The sequence below is a fragment of the Danio aesculapii genome, chromosome 20 (genome assembly GCF_903798145.1).
Source record: "Danio aesculapii chromosome 20, fDanAes4.1, whole genome shotgun sequence".
Lineage (NCBI taxonomy): Eukaryota > Metazoa > Chordata > Actinopteri > Cypriniformes > Danionidae > Danio > Danio aesculapii.
In genome coordinates, this window is record NC_079454.1 from 37616690 (window position 1) to 37629242 (window position 12553).

The window sequence follows — 12553 nt, forward strand, 5'->3', positions numbered from 1 at the left end:
TTTTGTTGCACTCTAAAGAGGAGTTCAATTTGCATTGTGACACAAATACTTGAGGTATTCTCAGTGGGATCACAGGAAAAGTATTTCAGAGTTTAGGAACCATAAATGAGAAGGCTCGACCTCCTTAAGTAGACTTTGCTAATCTGCATACTATCAGAATAAATTGAGATCTGAAAGAGCGAGTTGGGTTGTAGCGAGTCAGAAGAGTCATCGAAATTTGATGGAAAGACCCTGATTTTTCAATCACAACAAAAGAAAACCTCTGTTATTCTGACCTATTGTATTTTTCTGGAAGAAAATGCTCTTGAATAACAATATTTGTATTTGAAATTTAGAAGGAATCTTGTCATTGTCATTATCAGAAATGTTATTAGACCTTAATATTAACATATTTACAATAAATAAGCCAACCAGAGCCTTATTGCTAGTGGGTTTCAAATTGGGTTTGAAAATTTAGCGTATGCCTTATATCAATTTCACAAATTTTTCCTCTTTAGAGTGCTTCAAAATGAAGCACACACAGTTAGAAACATTCACATTTTTGCAGTGCTTCAAACAGAAGAAAATGTAAGGTAAGAAAAACTTAACCCTTAATCTGATACAAATACTTGACGTATTCTCAGTAAGATCACAAGGGGTGTTGTAATAAATGTGCGGTTATCAACTAAGGGGGCTAGCAGAACTTCAAAGCAGCCTCAAGATTACTTTTGAAATAAGAAATAGAAACTATAAAAAAGCTAAAACAACAACAACACAACAATATGCCCCTTAAATTAGCTCATCTACATAGTTTTATTATTTTAGTAACTATTCTATTAGGGCTGGGTGATATTGCAAAACAATTATCAAGATATCATGTTTCATATAATTCAGATAATTATTGAATATTTTTAACAATACATTTAGAGAATATTAGATTATTTTTTAATTTAACCACTTTATTTTAATTTACCAACGTTACTAAAGCAAATAGTTTTAATAGTCAAACAAAAATATTTAAATAAAATATCTGATCTCTCTTAAGTGTTACAGAGACTCTTAAACTTGATAAATAAAATAGTACAAAGTGTGTGCAATGATAAAGTGCAAATGCTGAACAACCAAAGTAAACTTTAAGGTAGATCAACATCTGTAAGGCATGAGTAATAATGATACATTAAACCTCAAACTCTGCTTTCAAGAAAAGGCACTAAACATCCTTAATCAAAAACACAGTGCAACATTACAACTTGTTGAATGGCTACATTACCCCCTATGCTGAAAAATCTTTCAGATGGGGTGCTAGTGGCTGGGATGCACAACAAAAGAAACCAAAAAGCCACTCTGGCGGCATCCTTGCATTCTTTTTTTTATTTACAATTTCTTCACTGCTGCTATACGGCACTCATTTTCGTATGTGTTGCTAGTCTGACCTAAAGTGACAAGCACGAGCCTGTGGTTTCCTTCATTTTCAATGCGTTTTGCTCTCGTGCTCCTCTATCATTTTACTGTAACCAGGTGACCATCAACCGTTTCTCAAAGATTGACAAGTGGACAAACCATTGCTGCAGCTCCGATACAAGTTTATGGAAAGAAGTTGCAGTGTTTGGATGCACTGTGTTTGTCTGAGATAATTAGTCTACCATTATTAGATTGGTTAGTTCTACTTGCATAAATCAAGGTGCTCTCGCCGCATCTTCAGATGTTTTTCAACTAAATACGCTATGCGCCGCGGCAGGGTTGAGCTTATTTTCTTAATGAGTTATAGGTGTGTTTTGAGAATAAACCAATCAAAGTCTTATTTCCCATTCCCTTTAAGAGTCAGTTGCGTCACTTCATGGCACTTTTGCTATTTACATGGCAGACTTTGTAAGTAGAAAATCTGAACACTTCACTAGCGAGAAAACAGTTAAACAGAGCATCTACAACTCGAGAATAAAGAGCCTCCTCAATTCGGCCTTTACTTTCACTTTCTCTCTTTCGTGGATAAGGAAACAGTGGAAAACTCACTCCACTGACGACATGCATTAGCCTGCATAAATCATTTTGTTTGTTTAGCGCAAAGATTTGTTTCAAAACTATTTCTAAATTCAGTTCTAATTTCCAGCAAATTAATAAATGAACAATAATAACGAAGTGATTTCAAAAAGTTAAATCCAAATACACATGCGATGCCTATATTGTCCAAAACCTGATAGGTGGACAAATCTAAGCTTGTTTGTAATGAAAAAAATATAAATATGCATATAATAAATAATACTAATACTAATAACATTATACAAAAGCAAGTTGTTGTGAATAAACTGAAAAAAATGCCCCAGAGGTGAAGAAGGAATGGATGTAGGGGTTTTTATATTTATGTAGAAAATAATCATTTTTGTAAGATTTTAATACTTTAATTCTTTTTCATTTGTAAAGATATTTCTGTATTGCTCTACATCCTGCGTGTTTTAAGCAATGTTTAAGCGAGGCGCAGGCATGGGATGATAACCGTTTTTTTAAGGTATATTGCGGTTTGGAGAAGTCAAGGTTTTAATACCGACAAAATTTTCTGTAATACTGTTCCTAAGGTATGTGTAAGTTTTTTTTTTTTTTTATTTAAATGTTTTTGTTTTTTGTTTTTTAGAACAGTATCTCCAGCAGAAAAAATATCCAAAGATGTTTTAAATTGTAAAGAAATCTGTGATTTTGAAACTAATGATGACAGCAGAAGTCAATGATTCATTTGAATCATTTAGCCTGACATGTTTACTGCTCCAAAATATTATAAATCTTTCAAAAAATGGAATACATTGGTTTCAAAGGGTGTAAAAAGTTGTTGTTTTTTTTCTCCTGACATTTAAAAAGAATATATTTTAGAGCAGTAATCACAATAGCATGATACAGTAAAACCGTGATATTTTTATCCAAGGTTATCATACAGTCAGAATCTTAAACCGGCCCATGCCTACGCACAACTGACGTGCTCTGTGCTGGACTTTAGACCCGCTTTCAGCTAGTCTATTGAGCAGTCTATTTTAGTTCCTTAATATAGCAACGCGCCAACAATGCGCCTTAACACACCTCTTTTCCAGACCAGAATACCCATGAGTCTACAAAGTGGCGCAAATGGATTTGCTATTTAAACAACGTGGTGGAAAACGGGAAAATTAGGGTTACGTTGATCTGAAACTAGCAACACGTTGTGGAAACGCGTCTTATTGTGCCGGGTGTATGATGGGCCCTAAGCTTATTGGCAGTGCTTCTAAGGCATGCGCTCAGCAGCCTCATCTTAATAAAAGTATAGTGCTTTATACCAAAACTTTATACCAATCTTTTTTTTATTGTATTGATAATGGTGTTTGGTCAATAAATACCGATACAGATTTTATCGCCCAGCCCTATATTCTATTCACTATTTAGTTGTAAATTTTAAATAGAGAAAGGGGGTTTTGGATATTATTACCGTTCCATCTAGTCTAAAGTAATTACAACTAATAGTCCCAACTGATAATTTACTTTCAGGTCACTTCAAGGGGTCATTCACCCAAAAATGTTTTTTCTCACCCTTCGTTAGTTTCAATCCAAGTTTATTTCATTCATTCAGTCACTTTCCTTCGTCATAGTCTCTATTTCAGAGGTCGCCACAGTGGAATGAATCGGCAACTATTACGGCATATGTTTTACGCATTATTTAGAAACATCCATACACACTCATTTACAGATAATCATACACTACGGTCAATTAAATTTTTTCAATTCACCTATACGCATGTCTTTGGACTGATGGAGAAAACCGAAGCATCCGAAGGAAACCCACGCCAACACGGGGAGAACATGCAAACTCCACAGAAATCCAGTCCAGTCGGGACTCGAATCAGCAACCTTCTTGCAGTGAGGCAACAGTGCTAACCACTGAGCCACTGTGCCACCCAAGTGTATTTTTTTGCTGTTGAAAATCATATATTTTACAGACTATAGCACAAAAGAAAAGAGTATATAAGACTAAAGAATATATTTTGAAGAAAGTTAATAACCTAGAAACCATTGACTTCCATATTTGTTGTCCTACCATGAAAGTCATTGATTACAAGTTTTCTTCTGTCTTTAAAATATCTTATTTTGTATTCAACAGAAGAAAAAAAACAAGCACAAATGAACCACATGAGTAAATAGTGAGTGAAATTTCGGGTGAACTATCCCTTTATGAGCCTAGTTTGATCTGTACAGGATACAGGACACATGGGTTTGGTTTTCTCATGTTGTAAAACAAATCTGCAGGATTAGTCAACATGTTAACAGTGAAGTTTAACTGGTGATCAAACATATCCCTCAGGTGTCTCGGTCACTTAAATGTCTCTGAACCATAAAAGCTGTAGTTCTTAATCCTAGCCTCAAATGCAGTCATAGATTCGAATCGAGATTCATCGAGCGCCTTGCTTAGAATATGCATCAATGGGAGAAGCTGTATGCTCTCATGCTCTTATGATTGAGCCAAGTAATGGTGCACATATCTAAAACAAGAGGGGGCTGAGTACTGAGCCCTGAGGCACTCCACACATATCCACCTAACATCTTCATGTGTATGCGTACACACTATGTTGTGATACATCAAAACTCAGACGTCTGATGAGTGGGTGGCAGACTGCCCAGAGGAAAGCATCCAAAGTGTTCATGCTCTCACAGGACCTCCCATAACCAGGTCAGCAGCCAGCACAGGTAGCCGTTTGGCGCCAGAGAAAAGTCACACCCTTGATATAAAGAGAAAGAGACAAACACACAAGTGCGTGCATATTTATCCTCTTGCTGAAGCTAAATTAAATATTTAAATGCTATTTTTTGTTTGTTTTCTTATGAGAAATTCCAACATTTTATGATATATATATGTATATATGTATATGTATCAAATATCCCTGTTTATCAAGGAATCAACGTTTGTTGTTGATGTAATCTTGTGATAATGGCTGTGAAGTGTCCCGATACACGATACACATTCCTATAACAGTGAATGCAAAGATGGCAGATGCATATGGATGAAAAGAAATAGTTCATTAAGACTCTCGAGTCACATGATGGCAGTGGTTAAAATATTTTTTTGTTTGCCTCTTGGCAGAATAAGATACAGTATGCTCTTTCTTATCCATTTCTTTCAAAGAGATTTAATTATAGCCCCATTAAATAGCCCCACAACTTATTAGCAGATATAAGATGGAAGCATCAGCTTACATACAAACTTTCTTAACCAAAGGTTGATGACTCAGAGTTTATAAACAGGGCCAAGCTGACCTATAGACAAGATTCATTACCGTTTCGTCAACTTCTTTTGCACAGCTTAGCAGTTAAAGCGTGTTATATGTAACGTGTTTGGCCTAGGAATTCGAAATCTGTTTGGAGGTGGCCAAAACTTTCTTATCTAGCAAGAAATATGAGTTTCAACAAAGAGCAGATGGAAAGAGAAAGATTTCTTGGTTGAAAAATAAATGTAGCTTTTGCAAATTTCATCATGCAAATCATTGATCTACATAAGTAGCCAACTTTTGAAACATTTCAGCACACAAAAGGTGATCTGCTAACTATAATTTTAGTTTTCATTAGCTGAAAATAGTTGAAAAAGTAGCTCAAAACCACTTAAAATTATTGTACAGTACTAAGTTGATGTAAAATGTCTGTGTCGTTGTGTTACATAGCTATGACTCAAATGTTTTTGTGTATGTCACATGTCTATTGCTTTTAGCTTTAGCTGATGTGGGTATTCATGCAACATGAGCAGTGTGACTGGTTATTCTCGAGTCTAAGCACAGGTATCTTCATTACATGTGGGTTGGTTTTCCTTAGCACTTGACTGAGCATGGCTGAACACTGGGCAAGCTGTTGATAATTACAGTAAAGGCGGCACATGCACTGGAGTTATGTCCTGGCAGATTATTATTTTTTTGGTGGATGTAGCCTAATTTCTGAACAGGTTTGCACGTTCACATGCATGGTCATGTTTCACATTCTCCAGAGCCACAAAGGCTCAGGGGTCTCAGAAAAATGAGTGAGAAAGCTTAAAGCTGCCCTACAAACATTCTTAAAGAATTGTTCAAATATGTGAGTTAGGGATTTATCATTTTAAAGACTGTAAATGTTTGCGTTAATCTTTTAAGTAAAGGGAATTACCTAAAGTGGATCTTTAAACAGTGATTGACAATGGAATGTGCCATTGCTAAAGCTTGTGATGTATGAAAATTCATTCATTCATATGTTTAAGATTTTAAAACCAAACTAATTTTTGTCCCCCACCAACCTAAATGGGTCTGTTTGAGGTGAGTTTTGCTGGAAATGGAGCTGCCAGGGATTAGGGGCCGCTGGAGGTTTTCAACAGACCCACAATAGCAGCCTGTTCAGGCCTTGCAGATCAAAGTGGACTCTGCCTGAGGAGCCAGGCTCTGGTCTGGTTGGTGGCCTCCCCGAGAGGAGAAACATAACATAAGATATGGCAAAAGATCCTCTTCAAACTGAAGGGATTGTCAAAGCTCCAGATTACTAATAGAACAAAAATTACTTTTGAGTTTAGCCTCAGTTAACCCTCCGAGGTGACCAGATCATATCATGCAGGCCACCAGATTGAACTGGAAGCTGGAATGGTTGTGCTATTGTGCAATTTCAGATATCTGCCGCCTAACTTTACAATAATGTGAACACATGAACGTTTTGTCCAGAGCTGCTTTGAAAGTTTAGTTCTCAAGCGATGTATTGTTTAGAGAGAAATTTGTCATATTTGGGGACACACCGATATGGAAATATTGACATTTTTAAGATGGAAATATTTGTTGATTATTCTTTTCCCCCCCTTTTACTTAATTAGGTTGCATTTCTTTTAACCTGACCACACAAATATGAACAAACCTTAGCCATTGGGTTAACAAGTGTCATTTAAATTGAATGGCCTGTTTCCACTGAGTGGTACGATATGGCTTTTACAGCCGTTTCCACTGTCAAAAGGTACCCACTTTTTGGGTACCCTTTCGAAAGGGTTATCTATCACAACAAAAAGGTACCAAAAGACGGAGCGAGACATACAGCTGAACGCTATTGGTTTACAGAGAAACGTCACTAGCGCATGCACAAGCAAGGAGAATGAAAACAAAGAAAGCGGCATTTTTAAATACACAGCCGAGACATTACACCATAATAATATATACATATAATTACGAGCCACGGTCGATCTGAGTGCAAACAAACCTTGTCGTCGTCTTGATGAACAGCCACAAAGCAAGAAGAAGAGCAGAATCTACTCTGTGCCCCGCTGTTGTTTACAAGGCCGTCTAAAACACGAGCGGTTTCACTTTCTCCAGAGAGCTTGCGATTGCTCGCCACATATCTAGATTTCAAAAAATTAACCTGAGCTGATGATGATAACATGTGTGTGATTATAGAAGTGCTTCCGGCATTCGATCTTTTCAGAAACGGACAAATGCAAGAGTGAAGTGTGGGAAAAAAAGGAGAAGCTGAAAAAAACAAAGGAGTGAATGATTTTTTTCTGCAACCTAAAACATGAATAAACTGCCATGTTTAACTATTATCATCACCTTTTGGACTATTTTGAACTCTGAATGATGGAATTACTTGCTAACATGAGGTTACACGTGCTGGTGGAGATTAAAGATAGAGATGAGAGGTTTGCACTGACTGTAGTCTATGTTGCGTGTTGTTTTTAAACCCAAATAAGGACTAAATGTATGCTGTGTGTAGTTTTTTTCTGTAATTGGTAACATATCAGAGACTGTCAGGGGCTGTATGTATTCATAAATGTTGCATTTATTTATTTATTTTATATAATTGCAGGCGTTATAGTAGGCTATCATTGATCTGCAGCTATAATCAAATAATTTTCATAGATATGTTAGTAATGAGCATTTATACACAAGTATTTATGTGAATAAAGCATCTGTTTTATGAGAAGTGCTTCTCATATGATATGTGAATGACCCATACAGCTTAACTTTGACATTTCCTCGAGCAAGAATGACGTCGACTGAAACTTTCTGTCGTACACCATACCCACCAAAACAGTACCATTGGCAATAGCCTTATACCCTTTTGGCGATAGAAATGCAAGCCTGATAAAGATGACCCGTACCGTACCAATCAGTGGAAACGGGCCTTGATTGAATAAATCTATCCAATGTTGGGTTGCTGTTGAAGTTTGTTTAGCCACAGCCAGCCATATTCATCCTGTGTATTGCAGTACAGTGACCTTGCTTTTTATTTTCACTTAAGTCTTATTACCGGGAATACAGGCTGACATTCTATACTAAAGCTGTTATATTGTTGATATAAGTACTGTAAATTGTTTTTGGTGCACAATTGAGCATTGGGTTGTTTCTGAATACCCTCAGTCATTTGTTGTACAATTGTATGTTTAAATCGCTATAAAAATGCTGGGTATGCTTTAGGGTTCACTTATGTGCTGCTTGAATGTGTCCTGTTTCTATGGTTACATTCTGCAACTGATGCTTGTTGGGAACATCTAAACAGGACATAGACAATTGGAAGTCGTGATTTCCTACCATTTTCTTATTTACATTTGTCCCAGCCTCATTAGTACAGGGTTGGACACCCTGCTGGCTTCAGAACTGCCTTAATTATTTGTGGCATAGATGCTGGAAACAATTCTCAGATATTTTGGACCAATCTGACACTATTTCATCACACAGCAAATCTCTTGTTCCACTACATCCCAAAGGTGCTTTATTGGTTTGACATCTGGTGACTGTGGAAGCCATTTGGGGTGTTTTGTGGCACACAGTGGTTATTAATGACTTTGATATGGGATGTTGTTGTGTCTATTTTTCTACAATATGTTTATAATGATTATTTTAGATATTTTTTTCCTCTATCTCTTCTTTATTATATTTATATTTGATACTTACGGTATTTATGTTACGGAAGTGTTCAGTGTAAAAGCGGAAGTCTTTTATTTTGAATTAATTACCACTACGGATATAAACGGATACACAGAAAGATCGCACATGCGGCATCCCAGCTGTGCGGTCTGCTACGGTCTAAAGCTTTAGCTTCTGGTTTGATTGGAGAACAATGTACTGACACTTCATGTTTAATATGTTTGTTTGCATTAAATTTATGTAATGTCTGTTTGTTTGTATACGACTTTCATGTTTGCATATATTTGGTTTCATTTTCTTTTTGTGTTCAAAGCTCTTACTGTGTTCGGTGTTTTGTGTAAGACATTCGGGGTTGGTGTTCAATGACTGCATCGGTGAAGTGAAAGCTGCACTGAAAATAAATCATGGGAAAACACCAGTGAAAGAGTCCATCTTTTATTGAACCAGGGAGCTACAGTGGTCATAAAGCAATGAGCATGGTCTTCAACATTACTCAGGCAGATTATGGTGTTTAAGTGATGCTCATTTGATACTAAAGGGCCCAAAAATTAGCTAAGAAGTACAAGTTTGAACCATTGATACAAGACTGGATGAATCCATGTTTTCATTCTTGACCAAATACTGCAATAGAAATCGAGATTCATCAGACCATGCAATATTTTTTCAATTATTTTTTCATTCTTCTTTTGTCCTATTTTGACCAGCCTATGCAAACTGTAAATGAAGTTGACAGGAGTGACCCCCGAAGTGGACCTCAAGGTTTAACTTATGAGAGATGCTCTTCTATTGACCTTGGTTGCAATAGCCGCTTATTTTCTATCAGCTTTAACCAGTCTGACCATTCTCTTCTGACCTCTGGCATCAGAAATCATCTTCGCTCACAGAGCTTTTGCTTACTGCGTATTTTCTCTTTTTCAGACTATTCTATTTTATTTCAGACTCTAGACATTATTGTTCATGAAAATCACAGTATTTCAGCAGTTTTCACCACCATCAACCATGTTCAAGTCACTTAAATCACCTGTCTTCCTCTTTCTGATGCTGGGTTTAAACTTCCACGAATAGTCTTGACCATATATATACAGTTAGGTCCATAAATATTTGGGCATTGACACAATTCAAACATTTTTGGCTTTATACACCAACACAATAGATTTCAAATTAAACAAACAAGGTGTGCTTTAACTGCAGACGGTCTGCTTTAATTTGAGGGTATTTACATCCAAATCAGGTGAAAGCTGTAGGAATTACAACAGTTTACAACAGTTTGGACCCTTAACAAGTGGAAGGCATATATGCAGGTGTACGTGTTTTACAATATTACCGTTTATTGTATTTTTTTTATTATATACCATTGATGAGCCAATAGAGCAACCTATTCAATTCATCTTTTTTTTCTGTAGCATTTTTTACAATGTAGAATGTGCCAAAGCAACTGAACATAGATAAATAAAAAGCCATAACAATATTTCAGATTATATTATAGAACATTATTTCACATTCCACCATATCAAACAATCAGGAGAGTGGAATGCTGGTGTCGTTCTAGTTAAATTAAAGCTGATTCTGTGCGTTTTCTTACAAATGTCAGTGTTTAGTGATCCATTGAAAAGCAGTTCTACAGAAGTTAAGCTTAGCCAGCTCTAACCAAGCAAGTAAGAAACGACAATGGCAAGAACTCCATCATTTGACAGAAATGGAGAACAAACCTTGGGAAAAACCAGGCTCAGCTGCATAACAAATTCTCCTCTGGCCAAATGTAATGAGTCCAGTTCCAGTCTAGATGTCAGGTGGCTTGGAGAATGATGAGCATCTGTAATGGAGAAGGTGTAGAGCCAAGTATGCCACCAGGTTGATGTTCAGACTAGCCAACTGGATCAGTACAGGGACTCATCTCTCACTGGGGTCTTTGCAGGAATCTGTCATGCTCTCTTGACTCATTGAGGACAACAATAACCATCTTCTCTGGATACGGGCCGAATCCAAGATTATGTGGCCTTTAGGATAGGAATAAACTGACAGACCAATATGATCGTAGATGCCGTTCAAATTGCTGTCTTTTTGGGAAGTGTCCCCAGTTGCCCTGATTAATGCAGTGCAACAATGCTTTAGAGCAGAGTTGCCCAAACATGGTTCTGGAGGGCCGGTGTCCTGCAGAGTTAAGCTCCAACTTGCTTATACACACCTGCTAGAAATATTCTATTACAGTGGTCCTCAACCACTGAGCTGCGGATTGGTCCATGGAGTCCATGGATCAATTGGTACGGGGGTGCACATGAAATCAATTATTTCAGTTTTATTTATCATCTGAGTCTGAACGATCTTTTTTTTGTGGAAAAATCTTTAATTTTGCAAAATGACTATTCTCTTGCTTACATCTCGGTCACTTGAGCCCCCAAATTTAACCCACAAGCAGCAAATTGAGTAAGAAACAGACGTCTTTGGAAAGTTTCTTTGCTAAGGAGAAAAGGCCTAGCGAAGGATCCGTGAATTGCCAAGGAATAGGTCTGCAACCTATTTGTCAACAAAAAATTAGGTGAATCCACCAGGTCTGTGCAAGAAAATCAACTGCTGGAAATCACAAATGATAACGACCTTTTAAGGGCTGTTCGCATATCACATCTTTTCTAGAGTTTGCACAAGTTCCTTATTTCCAATGTAACTTTTATGTATTTATGATTTGGTTATGAGTAAAACAAAGACCATGTGGGTCAGGTAATTGAAACGGTAAGCTACAAATAATGAATTCGTTATGATTTAATTAATTATTCATAAATAATTAATTCACTGCTGCCTATGATGACAATGCCATCGTCCATCGCGATGTTTTACTTTAGGTATCACACGATGCCAAATTGGTCGACATCGCCCAACCCTAATCCACGATGATAAAAAGGTTGGGGACCATTGTCCTAGTATATACCTAGTAAGAGCTTGATTAGCTGGTTCAGGTGTGTCTTGCTGGTGTTGGAGCTAAACTCTACAGGACACCGGCCCTCCAGGACTGAGTTTGGGCACCCTGCCTTACAGCTTTGGATTTTAAATTTATGCTTTTTGTGTTTTATGTAAATTTCAGTATAAATGTAGGCTAAAGACACATGTCCTTGCAGTAGCAGAGTGTGTCTGCCTCCCTAACTGTATTAGGAAGGCTGTCACCTGATATGAAAAGGATCTACTGCCTACAATCAGTTTTGATATTCTAGGAATAATCAGTTGTCCAGGATTAGTTGAGCCTAGTGGACATAAGGGGCTGTAATACACCAGGATCTCACTTAAACACTTTGGTGCTAAGCCATTCAGAGAATCAGAAATGGTTACTAAGATTGTTAAATGTATATAATGTTTAACAAGGAGACTTTGCAATGCTTTTCAAAACTATCCAAAAGTTAGAGTTGCACCAAATCTTGAATGCACTGACAATTGTTGCTTGTCTTTCACAATCATCACATAATATTGGTTATACGATTGCATTATCCATGCCATGCCTATGGAATTTTATTGGTTGCCCCTTCTAGCAGTTCCCAGAGACAGTAGCACTTGGTTGACAGCACCACATATCCAAGAAGGCTTTCAGTTAGTAACCCTTTCGCAGCAGATTTATGATTCCCCTGCAAGGAGCCATTGATTATGTGTATTGCTAGCGGGAATGAGCCGTCACCTCAGACCAGGCCTGTTATGGAGTCATCTGACTCTCATGCTCAATCTGC

The 12553-nt window shown here is 37.1% G+C and overlaps 1 protein-coding gene across 3 annotated transcripts in view; it reads left to right on the forward strand.

Moving 5' to 3' along the window:
* ncoa1 (nuclear receptor coactivator 1) overlaps nt 1–12553 on the forward strand; it is a 106841-nt gene that overhangs the window by 32564 nt on the left and 61724 nt on the right. The window lies entirely within an intron of this gene.